Genomic DNA, 17853 nt, shown 5'->3' with positions numbered 1-17853 from the left:
TACTTCATTCCATGAACGCATCTCACAATGTTCTCTTATTTCTCACTGAAAATCATTACACTCAGAGGATAAACAGCAGGAATGGCAGCTTTCAACCACCAGTCAACAATATCAACAATGAGTTAGGTCACGCGTGGTGGTGGGACTGAGCGTTCAAAGGTGCTGGATTTAGGATCGAGTCTCTGCGAACCTCGATTCCCATCACTGTTATTGATGTTATTCAAATGAAAGCAGTTGACTGCGGAATGTTCAGCAGAGTAGGCAGGTCTTTTGGAGAGATGCTCTTTATCAAATATATCTTCTTTTCACCAGCATTTAAGTGGCCTGTTTAAGATTACCATAGCGGATTTCCGGACGCTGTGACTGTACAATGGTTAATACTTTGCATAACAACGTCAACTCAAATCTGTAGCAAGTTTGCTTTCTGTCTGAAACATCTGTCACACCTGCTCATAGAACTTCAACAAGAAACCAAACATCACTCCATGTAAATGCATTAGTTCTTGATGTTCAAAACCTTTTCCTTTTATATCCCCGCACTTACACATGTCTGTAGTTCACCCTCCACCATGCAAACCTAACTCTTACACCAGTTTATTCTCCTGTCCAGTTTTAATGCTGATCTGCTTCCATTTCATTGACATTTTACTACGGCTGAGCCGTAGTCATTATGTTACACCGGTTTACCTTGCTGCTCCTGGGGGGAGATGTTCCATTCACAGCAATGTTTCTTTGTGACTTGAACTCAGTCATTATTCTGACTGTCTTCACAATGGATAAGCTCTGCAAAAGGAAGGCTGGCTTTTGGAAGGACAGCTGTTGGTTTGTTCACAAAATGTTCTTGGAGAATCTTCTGATCCAAGAGATGCAACCAGAGGGACTGGGTTTTGTTTACAGGGAGTTGGCGCTTTTGTCTAAGCAGTCGATGTGAGTGAGGGAAGGTGAGCGCTACATATCAACCTGGAGCAGTGTCTTGATGGTTTAGCCTTGTTTTCTCAAATCAGCCAATCCATGAGAAGATTTGGCAGACGTTTTCCAAATCAGTAATTGTTTTCTCACTGTAAACTCTTTCCTGGCAGAAGGGAAGGTAAGTGGAGAGATGCTTCAGGTGATTGGCACCGGCTCTATGCATTGGATGCCTACTGCACTAAATGCTTCTTTCAGTGCTTCCGTTTGCTTGTGCCTAGTTTTGCCTGTTATTAACACATCCGAGTTTAACGTGCTCAGACTACGTCTCATTTCATGCCAGCCTTATTTAAGGTGAATAGCATTGCACGTGTGTTACATTTCTCCTCAAACTGAAGGTCTGCCTCTAACATATTATGACCACTCATTGCTCGCTGCTCATTTGGTGTCTGAATATTATTTAATTCTACCTCGTTACTCATTACAAATTTTAATTTCTCCTGTACTCCCATCGTTTCGAAGGCATGTTACTTCATACAACTACACTTTGGTCACTCCAGAAATGAGCTGCCTTTAGAGAAATGGCCAGCACGTGCAATCACATTTTAAATAGCAGCTTTCTGTCTTGAACGGGAAATGCAGCCTGTCATCTGGTGAAATGGGCACTTTTTCGCAGGTAATTCTTATAGCCTGGGTCTCTGTGAAAATGTTATTGTTTGTGTTTTTGCAAAAGTCGCTGCCAGCCCACTATGCTTTGAACATGTTCTTTATGAGAGTGTCCATCCCAAACTCGAAATGCAATTCAAATGAAATTTCTGCGGTGGCATTTGATATAACAGCATCTCAACTTTGGCGAATAAAATGCCTCTTTGAACAGAGAGAGTTGAGAGTATATTTGTAGAGGTGTCTCAAATCGTCAATTATTTCCACAGAGTGACTAAGAGGAACCTATTTCCAGTGACAAATAGCCACTAACTGGAGGACACAGATGCAAAGGTACCAGACACGACATGACAGCATTTTAACAATGTGAGTCCCTGTGCTCTTCCGTGCAGTGCCCTATATCATTCACTTTAATTTAACCCAGAAGCTGGCCCCTCTATCTGTATACAAAGGACGGCGCACACTCTCTAAGTATAAACTGGACGGAAGGCCCGCTCTATGTATAAAGTGGAAGGAGCTTCCTCTCTGAATGATCGGGACAGAGCTATTTCTCTATACAGAATCTGGACGGAGCTCCCTCCCTATGCATAAAGTGGATGCAGATCCCTCTTTACGTACAAACTGGACGGAGCTCCCTGTCTAAGTATAAAGTGGACGGAGCTCCCTCTCTATGTATAAAGTGGAAGGAGCTTCCTCTCTGTATAAACTGGACAGAGCTCCCTCGTTATGTATAAAGTGGACGGAGCTCCCTCTTTCTGCATTATGTGGAGGGAGCTCCGTCCAGCTTTTTACATAGACAGGGAGCTCCGTCCACTTTATACATAGAGAGGGAGATCTGTCCAGTTTAAACATAAAGTGGGAGCTCCCTCCAATTTATACATAGAAAGGGAGCTCCCTTCACTTTGTACATAGAGAGGGAGCTCCGTCCAGTTTATACAGAGAGAGGGAGTTCCGTCCAGTTTATACACAGAGAGGGAGCTCCGTCCTTTTTATACATAGAGAGGGGGCTCCGTCCAGTTTTCACAGAGAGAGGCAGCTACTCCAGCTTATACATAGAGAGGGCGCTCCTCCTAATTTATACATAGAGAGGGGGCTCCGTTTACTTTATACATAGAGAGGGAGCTCTGTCCAGTTAAGACAAAGAGAGGGACCTCCGTCCAGATTATACATAGAGAGGGAGCTCCATCCACTTTATACATAGTGAGGGTGCTCTGTCCACTTTATCCAGAGAGAGGAAGCTTCGTCCAGTTTACACAGAGAGAGGCAGCTGCTCCAGTTTATACATAGAGTGGGCGCTCCTCCTAATTTATGCATAGAGAGGGAGCTCCCTCCACATAATACAGAAAGAGGGAGCTCCGTCCAGTTTTTTACATAGAGAGGGAGCTCCCTCCAGTTTGTGCATAGAGCGGGAGTTCCGTCCAATTTATACATAGAGAAGGAGCTCCATCCACTTTATCCATAGTGAGGGGGCTCCGCACAGATTATACATAGAGAGGGAGCTCCGCACAGATTAGACCTAGAGAGGGAGCTCCTTCCAGTTTATACATAGAGAGGGAGCTCCCTTAACGCTATACATAGAGAGACAGCTCCCTCCAATTTATACGAAGAGAGGGAGCTGCTGCCAGTTTGTTCATTGAGAGGGAGCTCCATCCAGGTTGTACATGGAGAGGGAGCTCCGTCCAGTTATATATAGAGAGGGATCTCCGTCCAGTTTATACATAGAGAGGGAGCTCCCTCCAATTTATATGTAGAGTGGGAGCTCCCTCCACTTTTCCATAGAGAGGGAGCTCCCGCCACTTTATACATAGAGAGACAGATCCCTCCACATTATACATAGAGAGGGAGCTCCCTCCACGTTATACATAGAGAGACAACTCCCTCCACTTTATACTTAGAGAGGGAGCTGCCTCCACTTTATACATAGAGAGGCAGCTCCCTCCACGTTATACATAGAGGGACAGCTCCCTCCACGTTATACATAGAGAGACAGCTCCCTCCACTTTATACATAGAGAGACAGCTCGCTCCACTTTATACGAAGAGAGGGAGCTCCGTCTACTTAATACACAGAGAGGGAGCTCCGTCCAGTTTATACAAAGAGAGGGACCTCCGTCCAGATTATACATGGAGAGGGAGCTCCCTCCACTTTATACATAAAGAGTGAGCTCCGTTCAGTTTATAGAGAGAGGGAGCTCCTTCCACTTTATACATAGAGAGGGAGCTCCTTCCACTTTATAAATAGAGAGGGAACTCCATCCACTTTATACATAAGAAGGGAACTCCGTCCACTTTATACATAAAGAGGGAGCTCCGTCCAGTTTACACATAGAGCGGGAGTTCCGTTCAGTTTATACATAGAGAGGGAGCTCCATCCACTTTATACAGAGTGAGGGAGCTCCAGCCAGTTTCTCCATAGAGAGGGAGCTCCGTCCAGTTTAGACATTGAGATGGGAGCTCTATCCAGCTTATACATAGTGAGGGAGTTCCGTCCAGTTTATACATAGAGAGGGAGCTCCTTCCACTTTATAGATGGAGAGGGAGCTCCCTATACTTTATGTATGGAGAGGGACTTCCGTCCAGTTTATACATAGAGAGGGAGCTACTTCCACTTTATGCACAGACAGGTTGCTCCGTCCACTTTATACATAGAGAGGGAGCACCGTCCACTTTATACATAGAGAGGGAGCTCCGTCCAGTTAAAACATAGAGAGGGAGCTCTGTCCAGTCAATACATAGAGAGGGAGCTTCCTCCACTTTCGACCCAGACTGAGAGTTCCGTCCAGTTTAAACATAGAGAGGGAGCTTCCTCCACTTTATACATAGAGAGGGAGTTGCGTCCATTGTATACACTGAGAGGGAGCTCCGTCCAGTTTATACATGCAGAGGGAGCTAAATCCACTTTATACATAGAAAGAGAGCTCCTTCCACTTTATACACAGAGAGGGAGCTCCATCCAGTTTATGCACAGAGAGGGAGCTGCGTCCAGTTTGTACACTGAGAGGGAGCTCCCTTCTGTTTATAGATAGAGAGGGAGTACTCTCCACTTTAAACATCGGGAGGTAGCACTCTCCAGTTTAGACATAGAGAGGGAGCACCCTTCACTTTATACATAGAGAGGGAGCACACACCACTTTATAAGAGAGGGAGCCCCGCCACTTTATACAAAGCGAGGGAGCTCCCTCCACATTATGCATGGAGCGGGAGGTCCGCCAATTGGTCCATTGAGAGGGAGCTGCCCCCGCTTTGTCCATAGAGAAGGATCTCCGTCGAGTTTATAAATAGAGAGGGTGCTCCTTCCACTTTATACACAGAGAGGGAGCTCCGTCCAGTTTACACAAAGAGAGGGACCTCCGTCCAGATTATACATAGAGAGGGAGCTCCCTCCAATTTATACATAGAGAGGGAGCTCCCTCTACTATACATAGAGCGGGAGCTCTCTCCAGTTTATAAATAGAGAGGGAGCAATCCCCACTTTCTGCACAGAGAGGGAGCTCCGTCCAGGATATACATAGAGAGGGAGCTCCGTCCAGATCAAACATAGAGAGGGAGCTCACTCCAGTTTATACATCGAGAGGGAGCACACTCCACTTTATACATAGAGAGGGAGATCCGTCCAGTTTATACATAGAGAGGGAGCTCCGTCCACATTATACATAAAGATGGAGCTCCCACCACTTTATACGGAGAGAGGGAGCTCCGTCCAGGATATACATAGAGAGGGAGCTCCGTCCAGTTCAAACATAGAGAGGGAGCTCACTCCAGTTTATGCATAGACAGGGAGCTCCCTCCACTTTATAAATAGAGCGGGAGTTCCGTCCAGTTTATACATGGAGAGGGAGCTCCGTCCACTTTATACATAGAGAGGGAGCTCCCTCCACTTTATGCATAGAGAGGGAACGCCCTCCACTTTTTCATCGAGACGGAGCACCGTCCAGTATAAACATAGGGAGGGAGCTCCGTCCATTTGATACATATAGAGGTAGCTCCCTCCACTTTATGCAATGAGAGGGAGTTCCCTCCACTTTATACATAAAGAGGGAGCTCCGTACAGTTCATACATAGAGAGGGAGCTCCCTCCAATTTATACAAAAACAGGGAGCACACTCCACCTTGTTCATAGAGAGGGAGCTCCGTCCACTTTATACATAGAGAGGGAGCTCCGTCCACTTTATGCATGGATAGGAAGCTCCGTCCCGTTTGCACGCAGAGAGGGTTCTCCCTTCAGTTTATACATAAAGAGGGAGCTACCTCCACTTGAAACATAGAGAGGGAGCTCCGCCTGCATTATACATAGGGATGGAGCACTGTCCAGTTTATGCATAGAGAGGGAGCTCCGTCCAGTTTATGCACAGAGAGGGAGCTCCGTCCACTTTATACATAGAGAGGGAGCTCCGTCCGCTTTATACATCGAGAGGGAGCTCCTTCCTGTTTATACATGGAAAGGGAGCAGCTTCCACTTTATACGTAGAGAGAGAGCTCCCTCCACATTATACATAGAGAGGGCGCTCCCTCCACTTTATACATAGAGAGGGAGCTCCCTCCACTATACATAGAGCGGGAGCTCCCTCCACATTATACATAGAGGGGGAGCTCCGTCCAGTTTATACATAAAGAAGGAGCTCCCTCCAGTTTATAAACAGAGAGGGAGTGAGGGAGCTCCGTCCACTTTATACATTGAGAGGGAGCTGCGTCCAGTTTCTACATAGAGAGGGAGCTCCGTCCACTTTATACATGGAGAGGGATCTCCGTAAAGTTTACACGCAGAAATGGAGTTCCATCCAGTTTATACATAGCGAGGGAGCTGCCTCCACTTTGTCCATAGAGAGGGAGCACCGTCCATTTTATGCATGGATAGGGAGCTCCGTCCCGTTTGCACGCAGAGAGGGTGTTCCCTTCACTTTATACATGGAGAGGGAGCTCCCTACACTTCATACATAGAGAGGGAGCTCCGCCTACATTACACATAGGGAGGGAGCACTGTCCATTTTCTGCATAGAGAGGGAGCCCCGTCCAGTTTATACCTCGAGAGGGAGCTCCGTCCACTTTATACATAGAGAGGGAGCTCCGTCCACTTTATACACAGAGAGGGAGCTCCGTCCAGTTTACACAAAGAGAGGGAGCTCCGCCTACATTACACATAGGGAGGGAGCACTGTCCATTTTATGCATAGAGAGGGAGCCCCGTCCAGTTTATACCTCGAGAGGGAGCTCCGTCCACTTTATACATAGAGAGGGAGCTCCGTCCACTTTATACATAGAGAGGGAGCTCCTTCCTGTTTCTGCATGGAGAGGGAGCTCCTTCCACTTTATACGTCGAGAGAGAGCTCCCTCCACATTATACATAGAGTTGGAGCTCCCTCCACTTTATACATAGAGAGGGAGCTCCCTCCACTATACATAGAGCGGGAGCTCCCTCCACTTTATACATAGAGGGGGAGCTCCATCCAGTTTATACATAGAGAGGGAGCAATCTCCACTTTCTGCAAAGAGAGGGAGCTCCGTGCAGTTTATACATAGAGTAGGAGATCCGTCCAGTTCGAATATAGAGAGGGAACTCCCTCCAGTTTATACATAGAGAGGGAGCACACTCCACTTTATACATAGAGAGGGAGCTCCGTCCAGTTTATACATAGAGAGGGAGCTCCGTTCTGTTGATACATAGAGAGGGAGCTCCGTCCACTTTATACTTAGAGAACGAGCTCCGTCCAGTTTATAGATCGAGAGGGAGCTCCGTCCAGTTTATACATAGAGAGGGAGCTGTGTCCACTTTCTACATGGAGAGAGAGTTCCGTCCAGTTTATAGATGGAGACGGAGCTCCGTCCAGTTTTTACATAGAGAGGGAGCTCCGTTCTGTTGATACATGGAGAGGGAGCTCCGTCCACTTTAGACTTAGAGAAGGAGCTCCGTCCAGTTTATAGATCGAGAGGGAGTCCGTCCAGTTTATACATAGAGAGGGAGCGGTGTCCACTTTCTACATACAGAGGGAGCACCGTCCAGTTTATCCACAGAGATTTAGATGCCTTCACTTTGTCCGTAGAAAGGGAGCTCTGTGCAGTTTATGCATAGAGAGGGAGCTCCGTCCACTTTATACATAGAGCGGGAGCTCCGTTCTGTTGATACATAGAGAGGGAGCTCCCTCCATTTTATACATGGACTGGGAGCGCCGTCCATTTTATACATAGAGAGGGAGATCCCTCCACTTTCTACATGGAGTGGGAGTTCCGTCCAGTTTATACATAGAGAGGGAGCACCCTCCACTTTATACATAGAGAGGGAGCTCCGTCCCGTTCACGCATAGAGAGGGAGTTCCATCCAATTTATACAGACAGAGGGAGCTCCCTCCACTTTATACATAGATAGGGAGCCCCGTCCACTTGATACATAGTGAGGGAGCTCCGTCCAGTTTATACATAGAGAGGGAGCTCCTTCCACTTAAACAATGGAGAGTGAGCTCCCTCCACTTTATACATAGAGAGGGAGCTCCATCCACTTTATACACAGAGTGGGAGCTCCGTCCAGTTTATACATAGAGAGGGAGCACCGTCCAGTTTGTCCATAGAGAGGGAGCTGCCTCCACTTTGTTCAAAGAGAGGGAGCTCCGTCCAGTTCATACCCAGAGAGGGAGCTCTGCCCACTTTACACATGGAGAGGGAGCTCCATCCAGTTTATACATAGAGAGGGAGCTCCGTCCACTTTATACATAGAGAGGGATTATCCTACGCTATATACAGAGAGAGGGACTTCTCTCCAGTTTATACATAGAGAGGGAGATCCCTCCACTTTATACATGGAGTGGAAGTCCCGTCCAGTTTATAGAGAGGGAGCTCACCCCAGTTTCTACTTTGAGAGGAAGCTCAGTCCCATTCATACAGAGAAAGGGAGTTCCCTCCAATTTATACAGAGACAGGGAGCTCCCTCAACTTTATACATAGCGAGGGAGCTCCGTCCAGTTTATACATAGATAGGGAGCCCCGTCGACTTTATACAAAGAGAGGGAGCTCCGTCCAGTTTATACATAGAGAGGGAGCTCCTTCCACTTAAAACATGGAGAGGGAGCTCCCTCCACATTATACGTAGAGAGGGAGCTCCCTCCACTTTATACATAGAGAGGGAGCACACTCCACTTTATATGAGAGGGAGCACCCTCCACTTTATACAAACCGAGGGAGCTCACTCCACTTTATGCATGGAGAGGGAGGTCCGCCAATTTGTCCATTGAGAGGGAGCTGCCTCCACTTTGTCCATAGAGAAGGAGCTCCGTCCAGTATATAAATAGAGAGGGAGCTCCCTCCACATTATACGTAGAGAGGGAGCTCCCTTCACATTATACATAGAGAGGGAGCTCCCTCCATTTTATACATAGGGCGGGAGTTGCCTCCACTTTATACAGAGAGGGGGAGCTCCGTCCAGTTTATACATAGAGAGGGAGCTCCGTCCAGTTTTTATATAGAGACGAAGCATCCTCCACTTTATACATAGAGAGGGAGCTCCGTCCAGTTCATCCATAGAGAGGGATCACACTCCACTTTATACAGAGAGAGGGAGCTCCGTCCACTTTATGCAGAGAGAGGGAGCTCCGTCCAGATTATACATCGAGAGGGATCTCCGTCCAGTTTATTCATAGAGAGGGAGCTCCGTCCAGTTTATACACAGAGAGGGAGCTCCTTCCAGTTCATCCATATAGAGGGATCACACTCCACTTTATACATCGATAGGGAGCTCCGTCCAGTTTATACATAGAGAGGGAGCACCGTCCAGTTTATACAGAGAGCGGGAGCTCCGTCCACTTTATGCAAAGAGATGGAGCTCCGTCCAGTTCATACATGGAGAGGGAGCACCGTCCAGTTTATCCATAGAGAGGGAGCTCCCTCCACTTTATAGAGAGAGCGGGAGCTCCCTCCACTTTATGCATAGAGATGGAGCTCCTTCCAGTTCATACATTGAGAGGGAGCTCCCTCCACTTTATAGATAGAGAGGGCGCTCCGTCCAGTTTATACATCGAGAGGGAGCTCCATCGAGTTCAAACAAAGATTGGGAGCTCCCTCCTATATATACATAGAGAGGGAGCTCCCTCCACTTTATACATTGAGAGGGAGCTCCTTCCAGTTCATACATAGAGACGAAGCTCCCTCCACTTTATACATAGAGAGGGGGCTCCGTCCAGTTTATACATAGAGAGGGAGCTCGGTCCAGTTTATAAACAGAGTGAGCTCGTTCCAGTTCATACATAGAGAGGCTGCTCCCTCCACTTTTGACATAGAGAGGGAGCTCCGTCCACTTTATGCACAGAGAGGGAGCTCCGTCCAGTTTATACATGGAGAGGGAGCTCCGTCCGGTTTATACAAAGAGACAGAACACCCTCCACTTTGTCCATAGAGAGGGAGCTCCGTCCAGTTTATACTTAGAGAGGGAGCTCCAGCCAATTTATAGATCGAGAGTGAGCTCCGTCCAGTTTATGCATAGAGAGGGAGCTCCGTTCTGTTGATACATAGAGAGGGAGCTCCGTCCACTTTATACTTAGAGAGGGAGCTCCGTGCAGTTTATAGATCGAGAGGGAGCTCCGTCCAGTTTATACATAGAGAGGGAGCTGTGTCCACTTTCTACATGGAGAGAGAGTTCCATCCAGTTTATAGATCGGGACGGAGCTCCGTCCAGTTTTTACATAGAGAGGGAGCTCCGTTCTGTTGATACATGGAGAGGGAGCTCCGTCCACTTTAGACTTAGAGAAGGAGCTCCGTCCAGTTTATAGATCGAGAGGGAGCTTCGTCCTGTTTATACATGGAGAGGGAGCTGTGTCCACTTTCTACATAGAGAGGGAGCACCGTCCAGTTTATCCACAGAGATTTAGATGCCTCCACTTTGTCCATAGAGAGGGAGCTCAGTGCAGTTTATGCATAGAGAGGGAGCTCCGTTCAGTTGATACATCGAGAGGGAGCTCCGTCCACTTTATACATAGAGCGGGAGCTCCGTTCTGTTGATACATAGAGAGGGAGCTCCCTCCACTTTATACATGGACTGGGAGCTCCGTCCATTTTATACATAGAGAGGGAGCTCCCTCCACTTTATATGTAGGGAGGGAGCTCCGCCAGTTTATACAGAGTGAGGGTGCACAGTCCAGTTTATCTACAGAGAGGGATGTGCCTCCACTTTTTCCATAGAGTGGGAGCTCCGTCCATTTTATACATAGAGAGGGGGGTCCGTCCAGTTTATACATGGAGAGGGAGCTCTGTCCACTTTATATATAGAGAGCTAGCTCCGTCCATTTTATACATAGAGAGGGAGCTCCGTCCACTGTAAACATGGAGAGGGAGCTCCTTCCAGTTTATACACAGAGCGGGAGCTCCGTCCAGTTTATACAACGAGAGTGAGCTCCGTCCAGTTTATAAATCGATTGGGAGCTTCGTCCACCTTATACATAGCGAGGGAGCTCTGTCCAGTTTATACATAGTGAGGGTGCACAGTCCAGTCTATCCACAGAGAAGGATGTGCCTCCACTTTTTCCATAGAGTGGGAGCTCCGTCCATTCTATACATAGAGAGGGAGCTCCGTCCAGTTTATACATAGAGAGGGAGCTCTGTCCACATTATACATCGAGAGCTATGTATAAAGTAGTGGAAGCTCCCCCTCTCTCTGTAAAGTGGAGGGAGCTCCGTCTCTCTGTATAAAATGGAGAGAGCTCCCTCTAAATGAAAAAATTGGAAGGAGCTCCCTCTCTATGTATAAAGTGGAGGGATCTCCCTCGCTTTGAAAAATGTGGAGGGTGCGCCCTCGTTATGATTAAATTGGAGGGAGCTCCCTCTCTATGTATCAAGTGGATGGAGCTCCCTCTCTATGAATAAAGTGGAGGGAGCTCCCTCTCTATGTTTAAAGTGGTGGGAGCTCCCTCTGCATGCATAAAGTGGAGGGAGCTCCCTCTCTATGTCCAATGTGCAGGAGCTCCCTCACTGCGTATAAAGTGGAGGGAGATCCCTCTCTATGTATAAAGCGGAGGGAGCTCAGTTTCTATGTATAAAGTAGAGGAGGTTCCCCCTCTATCTGTAAAGTGGAGGGAGCTCCCACTCTATGTATTAAATGGAGAGAGCTCCCTCTCTACGTATAAAGTGGAGGGGTCCCCCTCTCTTGTACAAAGTGGAGGGAGCTCCCTCTCTATGTATAGACTGGACGGAGCTCCCTCTCCATGTATAAACTGGACGGAGCTCCCTCTCAATGTATAAAGTGCAGGGAGCTCCCACTCTATGGAAAACGTGGAGGCATATCCCTCTCTGTGGATAAACTGGCCTGTGCGCCCTCTCTATGTATAAACTGGACAGAGCTCCCTCGCTATGTGTAACGTGGACGGAGCTCCCTCTCTACCAATAAAGTGGAGGGACCTCCCTCTCTATGTATAAACTGGACGGAGCTCACTCTCTATGTATAAACTGGACGGAGCTCGCACTCTTTGTATAAACTGGAAGGAGCTCCCTCTCCATGTATAGAGTGGACTGAGCTCCTCTCTATGTATAATGTGGACGGAGCTAGCTCCCTCCACTTTATAATTAGAGAAGGAGTTCCTTCCGCTTTATACAAATAGAACAAAGAACAAAGAAAATGACAGCACAGGAACTGGCCCTTCAGCCCTCCAAGCCTGCCCCGATCCAGATCCTCTATCTAAACCTGTTGCCTATTTTCTAAAGGTCTGTATCTCTTTGTTTCCTGCCCATTCATGCATCTGTCTGGATACATCTTAAAAGACGCTACTGTGCCCACGTCTCCCACCTACGCTGGCAACGTGTTCCAAGCACTCACCACCCTCCGCGTAAAGAACTTTCCCCGCATATCCCCCCTCAACGCTTCCCCTCTCACTTTGAACTCGTGACCAATAGTACATGAATCCCCCACTCTGGGATAAAAGTTCTTGCTATCCACCCTGTCTATCCCTCTCATCATTTTGTACACCTCAATCAGGTCCCCCCTCAACCTCCGTCTTTCTAATGAAAATAATACTAATCTACTCAACCTCTCTTCATAGCTAGCGCCCTCCATACCAGGCAACATCCTGGTGAACCTCCTCTGCACACTCTCTAAAGCATCCTCATCCTTCTGGTAATGTGGCGACCAGAACTGCACGCAGTATTCCAAATGTGGCCGAACCAAAGTCTTATGCAACTGTAACATGACCTGCCAACTCTTGTACTCAATACCCCGTCCGATGAAGGAAAGCATGCCGTATGCCTTCTTGACCACTCTATTGACCTGCGTTGCCACCTTCAGGGAACAATGGACCTGAACACACAAATCTCTCTGTACATCAATTTTCCCCTGGACTTTTCCATTTACTGTATAGTTCACTCTTGAATTGGATCTTCCAAAATGCATCACCTAGCATTTGCCCGGATTGAACTCCATTCTGCCATTTATCTGCCCAACTCTCCAATCTATCTATATTCTGCTGTATTCTCTGACAGTCCCCTTCACCATCTGCTACTCCACCAATCTTAGTGTCGTCTGCAAACTTGCTAATCAGACCACCTATACTTTCCTCCAAGTCATTTATGTATATCACAAACAACAGTGATCCCAGCACGGATCCCTGTGGAACACCACTGGTCACACGTCTCCATTTTGTGAAACTCCCTTCCACTGCTGCTCTCTGTCTCCTGTTGCCCAGACAGTTCTTTATCCATCTAGCTAGTACACCCTGGACCCCATGCGACTTCACTTTCTCCACAGCCTACCATGGGGAACCTTATCAAACGCCTTACTGAAGTCCATGTATACGACATCTACAGCCCTTCCCTCATCAATCAACTTTGTCACTTCCTCAAAGAATTCTAGTAAGTTGGTAAGACATGACCTTCCCTGCACAAAACCATGTTGCCTATCACTGACAAGCCCATTTTCTTCCAGATGGGAATAGATGCTATCCCTCAGTATCATCTCCAGCAGCCTCCCTACCACTGATGTCAGGCTCACCGGTCTATAATTACCTGGATTATCCCTGCTACCCTTCTTAAACAAGGGGACAACATTAGTAATTCTCCAGTCCTCCGGGACCTCACCCGTGTTTAAGGATGCAGCAAAGATATCTGTTAAGGCCCCAGCTATTTCCTCTCTCGCTTCCCTCAGTAACCTGGGATAGATCCCATCCGGACCTGGGGACTTGTCCACCTTAATGCCTTTTAGAATACCCAACACTCCCTCCCTCCTTATGCCGACTTGACCTAGAGTCATCAAACAGCTATCGCTAACCTCAACATCTCTCATGTCCCTCTCCTCGGTGAATACCGATGCAAAGTACTCGTTTAGAATCTCACCCATTTTCTCTGACTCCACGCATAACTTTCCTCCTTTGTCCTTGAGTGGGCCAATCCTTTCTATAGTTACCCTCTTGCTCCTTAAATATGAATAAAAGGCTTTGGGATTTTTCTTATCCCTGTTTGCTAAAGATATTTCATGACCCCTTTTAGCCCTCTTAATTCCTCTTCTCAGATTGGTCCTACATTCCCGATATTCTTCAAAAGCTTCGTCTTTCTTCAGCCGCATAGACCTTATGTCTCACAATAGTCTCACAATTTCACCTGTCATCCATGGTTCCCTAATCTTGCCATTTCTATCCTTCATTTTCACAGGAACATGTCTCTCCTGCACGCTAATCAATCTCTCTTTAAAAGCCTCCCAAATATCAAATGTGGATTTACCTTCAAACAACTGCTCCCAATCTGCATTCCCCAGCTCCTGCCGAATTTTGGTATAGTTGGCCTTCCCCCAATTTAGCACTCTCCCTTTTGGACCACTCTCGTCTTTGTCCATGAGTATTCTAAAACTTACAGAATTGTGATTACTATTCCCAAAGAAGTCCCCTACTGAAACGTCAACCACCTGGCCGGGCCCATTCCCCAACATCAGGTCCAGTATGGCCCCTTCTCGACTTGGACTATTTCCATACTGCTCTAGAAAACCCTCCTGGATGCTCCTTACAAATTCTGCTCCATCTAGACCTCTAACACTAAGTGAATCCCAGTCAATGTCGGGAAAATTCAACTCTCCTATCACCACTACCCTGTTGCTCCTACATCTTTCCATAATCTGTTTACATATTTGTACATCTATCTCACGCTCGCTGATGGGAGGCCTGTAGTACAGCCCCAACATTGTTACCGCACCCTTCCTATTTCTGAGTTCTACTCATATTGCCTCACTGCTCGAGTCTTCCATAGTGCCCTCCTTCAGCACAGCTGAGAGGGATCTCCCTCCACTTTATACATATAGAGAGAGTTCCCACAACTTTATACATAGAGAGAGAGCTCCCTCCACTTTAAACCTACAGAGGGAGCTTGCTCCACTTTATACATCGAGAGGGATCTCCCTCCACTTTATGCGTAGAGATGGCGCTCCCTCCAATTTATACAAAGAGAGGGTGCTCGCTCCACTTTGCACGTAGAGGGGGTGCTCCCTCCACTTTATACACAGAGAGGGATCTCCCTCCACTTTATACATAGAGGGGGAGTTCCCTCCACTTTATACATCGAGAGGGATCTCCTCCACTTTATACGTAGAGATGGCGCTCCCTCCAATTTATACATAGAGAGGGTGCTCGCTCCACGTTACACGTAGAGGGGGTGCTCCCTCCACTTGATACACAGAGAGGGAGCTCCCTCCACTTTAGACACAGAGAGAGAGCTCCCTCCACGTTTTCGAGAGAGAGGGAGCTCCCTCCACTTTATACCTACAGAGGGAGCTCCCACCACATTATACATCGAGAGGGATCTCCCTCCACTTTATACGTAGAGATGGCGCTTCCTCCAATTTATACATAGAGAGGGTGCTCCCCCCACTTTTTAGACAGAGAGGGAGCTCCCTATACTTTATGCATGGAGAGTGAACCCCCTCCACTTTATACGTAGAAAGGGAGCTCCCACCACTTAAACATGGAGCGGGAGCTCCCTCCACTTTACCCATAGAGAGTGGGGGTCCCTCCACTTTATGCAAAGAGTGGGAGCACCCAGCACGTTATACATAGAGAGGTAGCTCCCTTCACTTTATTCATAGAGAGGGAGCTCCGTCCACTTTATACATAGAGATGGAACTTTCTCTTCTTTATATATAGAGAGCGAGCTCCCTCCACTTTATACGTAGAAAGTGAGCTCCCACCACATTATACATGGAGCGGGAGCTCCCTCCTCTTTACCCATAGAGGGTGGTGGTCCCTCCACTTTATGCACAGAGAGGGAGCTCCGACCATTTTATACATAGAGAGGGAGCTCCCTCCACTTTGTACATATGATGGAGCTCCCTCCACTTTCTACATAGAGAGAGGGAGCTCCCTTCACTTTATGCGTAGACAGCGAGCTCCCTCCACTATATACATAGAGATGGAACTTTCACCACTTCATACATAGATTGGGAGCTCCCTTTATTTATTGCACAGAGAGGGGGAGATCCCTCCATGTTATACATAGAGCGGGAGCTCAATCCACTGTATACATAGAGAAGGAACTTCCTCTACTTCTACATAGAGAGGTAGCTCCCCGCACATTACACATAGAGAGGGAGCTCCCTCCACTTTGTACATAGAGATGGAGCTCCCTCCACTCGAGACATAGACGGGGAGCTCCCGCAACTTTATACATAGAAAGGGAGATCCCTCCACTTTATACATAGAGAGGCAACTCACTCCAATTTATGCATAGAAGGGGGCTCCCTCCACTTTTAACATAGAGAGGGTCTTCCCTCCCCTTTATACATAGAGGGGGAGCTGCCTCCACTTTATACATATAGAAGGAGTTCTCTCCACTTTTTACATTGAGATGGAGCTCCCTCCACTTTATACATAGAGATGGAGCTCCCTCCACTTAATACATAGAGGGGGAGCTCCCTTCAATTTATACGTAGAGGGAGAGCTCCCTCCACTTTGTACCTAGAGAAGGAGCTCCCTCCACTTAATGCTCAGATTGGAAGCTCCCTCAACTTTATGCATAACGATGGAGCACATCCACGTTATACATGGAGTGGGTGCTCCCGCCACGTTATACATAAAGAGGGAGCTCCCTCCATACTATACATAGATTGGGAGCTCCCTCCACTGTATACATAGAGAGGGAACTTCCTCTACTTTATTCATAGAGCGGGAGTTACCTCCACTTTATACATTGAGATTGAGCTCCCTTCACTTTATACATAGAGAGGTTTTACCCTCCACTTTATAGATAGAGGGGGAGCTCCATTCACATTATGTATAGGGAGGGAGCTCCCTCCACTTTAGACATAGAGGGGGAGCTCCCTTCACATTATGCGTGGAAGGACAGCTCCCTCCACGTTATACGTAGAGATGGAGCTCCCTCCACATTATACAGAGAGAGGGTGGTCCCTCCACTTTGTACATCGAGAGTCTGCTCCCTCCACTTTGTACATCGAGATGGATCTCCCTCCACTTTATACACAGAGAGGGAGCTCACTCCACTTTATACATAAAGATGTATTTTCCTTCACTTTATGCAAAGAGAGGGAGCTCCCTCTATTGTATGCACCTATCATGGTGTCATTTAAACACCTGTCACAGGCCACTAGGTTGGGCCTCTTGATTACTAGCCCAGTGATGTTACACTATGCAACTGTCTCCCTAATGGACGTGGACATTCTATGTCCCCTGATATCACCCACAGTATTGTTTAGGCTGTAACCCTGAACATGGTCTGAAATCAGATATCCATGTTCATATTTGTGCTGGGAAAAGGCAGGAACAGCGTGAAGCGGGTTTATTTTTGTCCCTGGATTCAGTGTCCACTGCAGGCAGATCAGTTACATTTACAATAGAAACGCCAGGAGTGATCAAGGTCAAAACAATAATATGGAAAATGTAAATGACGCCACTCATAATTTTAGCATCCGTCCAGTATGAGTGCAGATTTTAGGTTTATTCCGAGAGAAGTCTTACTAAGAAAATGTCATTGACATTGAAATGATTGCTTTTTTATCCACCACATTATTTACATCGGAGTCAAAGCTGCTGATTTAATGTGTTTGTTCAGGTGAGTGTAACTAATAGCAATGATGAGGGGTATAACCGTGTCAGTGGAAGCTTAGCCCCTGTATAAATCAGGACCTATTGGAAAGGATCAGCACAGAGTGCCTGGTGGAGCTGTGGATTCCAGGCTAACAGAAGTCTCTGCTTCTCACATAAATGGGATATCCAGTAATCTATCAGATAGCAAGGGTTTACTATCCTGTACTTGCAGCAATTGGAGTTCCTGGTAAGCCAGTATCTCAGCTGTTAATGGTATAAATCGATGTTAACTGTGCTGCTGTA

Source organism: Heterodontus francisci, unplaced genomic scaffold (assembly GCF_036365525.1).
Source record: "Heterodontus francisci isolate sHetFra1 unplaced genomic scaffold, sHetFra1.hap1 HAP1_SCAFFOLD_409, whole genome shotgun sequence".
Classification (NCBI taxonomy): Eukaryota; Metazoa; Chordata; class Chondrichthyes; order Heterodontiformes; family Heterodontidae; genus Heterodontus; species Heterodontus francisci.
The sequence above is the reverse complement of the archived record's forward strand: the minus strand, read 5'-3'. Positions refer to the sequence as shown.